We start from the raw sequence: 5,459 nt of genomic DNA on the forward strand, positions 1-5,459 counted from the left end.
CACTCTATCCACTGAGCCAAACAAAACACAGTAAACATCTTTAACTGAAAATATTTTTATCCACTTTTTACGCTTGTCATTTAACTCAGAATTATTAACTATTTCATTTCCTTCCCTAAAAAAGTAACATTGAATGAAAATCTGCAGAACTATACTGAGCTATTTTATAAAACAAAACAAAACAAAACAAGACACTACCTCAGCACTTTAAGAATGATGAAAAGAAGAAGAAATGATGCACAAATATAAGACCTAAGCATTGCTCTGTAGTCAGTTGCCACAACAACAGCAGCAGCGCATTATTGAGGACAATTAATTAGGAAGCACATCACCCAGCATTCTTCGAGTTGGCCATTTGATTATACTTGTTTCCATTCATGCATGTGAACTTCCGACATTATTTTAAATTATGTCATAAAGAAAACTGAACATGATTTTTATTTTATGTAGAAAACAAAATGGTTTTGCAGCATCACTGACTAAATAATAACTGTTATTTCAAGGCACTTTTTTAAAGCATGAGGTGCTACATTTGCTGAGAAAAAAAGATACCTAATGTCATTTGAATCAACATAAACTAATCCACAGGGAGTTTCACAGCCAACAAAGGAAGGGCCTGTTCAACATTCTAACGAGACTGGTAGTATTTTTCCCTACCTCCAAACTTAATATTTTGATTTTCTTTCTTCACTTTTTGTTTTATCTATTACATTCCATCTCCTCTGTGTTCTGGTTTTCAACATCTTTTGCTTATAGAAAGGAATGGTTCCTAAATAATCTCCCTGCTCCAAATCATCCGTTCCCTGCCGTCAAGATTCTCATCTCCAAGCATAGATCCCATCTTGTCACTCTCTTCCTCAAGAACCTCAACCTCTATCTCTCATCCTGCTTCCTGTTGTTGTTTTTTCCTTAACAACATCTCATTTACAACTTCTGAGTCTTTACAAGGTAGTTTTCTTACCACTAACTGAGTTCTTTACCCCTTCCTATACCTTTATCTGGGACTTTATACATGTGGGATGTTTGTCTCTGTGTATTGTTTGCTTAGTGGAGAAAGGGGGTGGTGAGAAAAGGGGGGGTCTATGTATTTTTAGGCTGTATACATTCTAATGAATGAGTGAGTTCCTGTCTGTTTGGCAGGAAGGGGGGCTAATGTCTTGTCAAGCATTGAAAGTTGGTGAGAAGAGTAGACAAGACAATAGAGTTTGGTTGATACAAACACACACACACACACACACACACACAACTCATGGAACTTATGTGGTTTAAATGAGAAATGATGAAGGAACAGCAGGCAGAGTTGAAAATCTGGTGAGTAGTACACTAGACCTCGTTAGACAAATGGGTGTAGGAATCACAGCAACACAAGGATTTAGAGTAGAGGCTGTGTGAAAAGAGGGTTTTGGCCATTTCTCTAAGTATAATTAAATCAACTTGGTTAGGAAAAGCAGTACAAAATACTATACAATCCATGATTGAAAGAAATTTAACCAGATGCATATAGGTAGCCATTAATATGCAAGTTTAAAATGAAACACATTTATTAATTCACTTTTGTTGTTCCCATGGAGTCATATGGTGTGGTGGAGATATCACTGGCTATATATTAAAAGAGATTTGAGCTTGTGGGAGATTATATTTTCCAACAATGGCCACAACAGTATCTCCCATCACCCATCTTCTGCGATGTGACCTTCCTACTCTCCCATTAAGAGCAGGAGTCTATTTCTCCTCCTCCTTGAATCTGGGCAGGTCCTGTGGCTACCTTGACAAAAACAAACAAAATAATAGTAACAAAACCAGCAGAAGTCATACTATGCTAGTTCCAGACATAGCCCTTAGGTGGCATGTAGCTTCCATTTGCCTTTTGCAAGGCAACCGCCGCATAAGAAGCATGAGCACCCCAATGTCATCAAGCATGTGAGACGTCCACAGGCAGTGGAGAGGTCCTGGAGGACAACATGCAATGTGGAGATGGAAAGACACCAAAAGGCACCAAGATGGCAGATGTGGGTGAAGAAACAAACCATCTTGGAAGTTGAATCCTTACCATCTACCCCAGCTGATGTTTCATAGATCAGAAACAACCCCAAAAGCCAAAGCATTCTGGGATTTCTGATCCACAAAAGTGGGGGAGGCGGAGATATAATAGTGGTTCTATACCACTAAATTTTGACATGTATTGTTACATAGCAATAGATAACCAAAATAAGGATCTTGTTAAATTTCTGTCATTTAGTAATCCAGTAGATAAAGTTCTTCATCCACCTCTATAATATGTGGACACTGATCCTTGGCTATTTACCTCATGTACTTTTTTTTAGTATGTTTTTATTGATATCAGAGAGAAGAAGGGGGAGAGAGATAGAAACATCAATGATGAGAGAGAATCATGGATTATCTGTCTCCTGCACATCCCCTACTGGGGATTGAGTCCACAACCCAGGCAGGTGCCCTGGTTGGGAATAGAATTGTGAGCTCTTGGTGCCTGGGTTGATGCTCAACCACTGAGCCACACCAGCTAGGCTACCTCGTGCGCTTGATGTGACATTCAAAGAAGGTACATAGGTGTAAGTTTTGTGGAGACAAGATATTATTAATGGTCCTTGAATATGCCTATGTGTATGTAATAATTATTTCTGTGTCTACATGTATGTATGTTTTCATGATTGTTCTTTCCAATTATAAGCCTAGATACTAGAGATTAGGTCACTATATTTCTTTTACAGCCTTTGTGGTGGCTTTTTAATTTATGTGGTAGCTTTCAATTTATGTAGCTTTTTATTAAACACTAGAGGCCCAGTGCATGAAATTTGTGCACGGGGGCGGGGTGTGTCCCTCAGCCCAGCCTGCACCCTCTCCAATCTGGGACCCTTCGAGGGATGTCTGACTGCCCATTTAGGTCTGATCCCAGTAGAATCGGGCCTAAACGGGCAGTTGGACATCCCTCTCACAATCCAGGACTGCTGGCTCCCAACTGCTCACCTGCCTGCCTCCTAATTGGCCCTAACCACTTCTGCCTGCCAGCCTGATCATCCCCTAACCATTCCCCTGGCAGCCTGATTGATGCCTAACTGCTCCCCTGCCAGCCTATTTGCCCCTAACTGCCCTCCCCTGCAGGCCTGGTCACCCCTGACTGCCCTCCCCTGCCAGCCTGGTCACCCCTAACTGCCCTCCCCTGCAGGCCTGTGTCCCCCCCCAACTGCCCTCCCCTGCAGGCCTGGTCCCTCCCAACTGTCCTCCCCTGCTGGCCTGATCGCCCACAACTGCCCTCCCTTGTAGACGTGGTCCCTCCCAACTGCCCTCCCCTGCTGGCCATCTTGTGGCAGCCATCTTGTGTCCAAATGGGGGCAGGATCTTTGACCACATGGGGGCAGCCATCTTGTGTGTTGGGGTGATGGTCAATTTGCATATTACTCTTTTATTGGATAGGATAGAGTCCCACGGGTGGGGGCTGGCTGGTTTGCCATGAAGGGTGTCCTGGATCAGGGTGGGGGTTCCCTTGGGGCGTGGGGTGGCCTGGGCGAGGGGCCTGTGGTGGTTTGCAGGCCGGCCATGCCCCCGGGTGACCCAAGTGGAGGCCCTGGTATCTGGGATTTATTTATCTTCTATAATTTAAACTTTGTAGCCTTGAGTGGAGGCCAGGGCAGGCCAGGCCGGGTGGGAAGCTTGGCTTCCTCCATCATCGGGGGCAACCCAAGCCTCCTGCTCTCTCCAGCTCTGTGGCTGCCGCCATTTTTGTTGGGATTTATTTATCTTCTATAATTGAAACTTTGTAGCCTTGAGCAGAGGCCAGGGCCGGCCAGGGCGGGAAGCTTGGCTTCCCCCATTGCTGGGGAAACCCAAGCCTTCTGCTTGCTCCATGGCCACAGCCATCTTGGTTGGGTTAATTTGCATACTCACTCCTGATTGGCTGGTGGGCATGGCTTGTGGGTGTAGCGGAGGTACGGTCAGTTTGCATGTTTCTCTTTTATTAGTGTAGACTAGTGTCCCAGTGCACAGATTCATGAACATTGAAAGGAAATTAATTAGAAGAAATATTTTAATATCACTATTCACCCTTTCTCTATAATACAAGTGTCAACCAAATTCACGATTGACAATGACAGATTGAAACACACACCTGTGTTTGGTGCCAGCAAGAGCTTTATATGTATCACACATGCGTGAGTCAACTTAGCCTTTTATATCTTTAGAATAAACTTGCTTAATTAGACCTTTCTGATTTAGTTAAACTTTTTCCAGCCCAGTGAAGCACCCCATCTTCTCTTTCAGGTAACTGTCAGCAACACAGCAGTAAATATCAAGATGAAGCAGATTTTATTGTAGATCATGCAGGGAAACCCAAAGGGTAAAATATTTAACTGTAGCAGTGTTTGACTATATTCTGCGCAGTGAGGAAACCTGAAGTCATTTTCAAGTTCCACCATTTCTTACTTCTTTTCAGTCAGGTCAAGTTTCTAAACTTTCTAAATCTCCATTTTCCAGCTAATGAAAAGAAAATGGGATTCCACTGAGTCTCCTATCTACCTACTCCAGGACTTCTGTGAGGATCAAATGAGATGAGGCATGGGAAAATGCTTCACAAACATTTGGTTAAACTGTAAAATGTTTGCACCTGGCTATAAAGCAAGTTGGGTTCCTGGGCTGAAGAAATTCCAAGGAGGCTAGTCTCTAGGGAGAGGAAGCCGGGCATTATTATGTGACGTCATTACCTAGTGCTCACAGCAACTGTTTCTGGGCTGGGCTGTGGGCTGCATTTTGCGCCATGGGGTCTTGGCAGTATTGGCTATGATTTGGTGGGGTGTCACTCTGGGGTGGTGATGGGGCCTGTGTTCCACTTGAGGGAAGCCAAGTGTTGGTTTGTCAGTGCCAGGTCTGTGGTGCCATATCTTTTTAAAGGGCCAGTGCACGTCATGGCAGCTCTTGCGTTCAGTGTCTTCCCCCCTGGTGGTCAGTGCACATCATAGCTACCGGTCAGATGGTCAGACACTTAGCCTTTTATATATATAGATAGGAATTACCCTATCATGTTATTTTAATAACAGTCTTTCAATTACTAGCATTTTCCCTTGCAAGTATATTTTACATTTCATTCCAATATGATTAGAAAGCATCTCTACATAATTTAAGTCATTGAAAAGATTTTCCAATCATTTGAACAAATGATAAAGCCTTAAAGGAATTCTATGGCTTATTGTTTCATGACTAAGGTAATTTGAAAGAGGAAATAAAAATCAATTGCACTTCTCTAAATAATAGAAAAGCAAAGCAGAAATCAAGAAAGCAGTAAAAATGTATTGGCTATTTGTTTTTATTTCCATAGAGCAAGCATATTTTTAATTTACAGTCAGCTAAAAGACTTTTAATCTGCAGAGTTGGTCAATAATGTAGTTCAATTATTCTCAAACTTTGAGGCATTCTAGTTAATGAAGGAAGGGCTCACTTTTTAATAATAA

Source organism: Plecotus auritus, assembly GCF_963455305.1.
Source record: "Plecotus auritus genome assembly, chromosome: 9".
Classification (NCBI taxonomy): Eukaryota; Metazoa; Chordata; class Mammalia; order Chiroptera; family Vespertilionidae; genus Plecotus; species Plecotus auritus.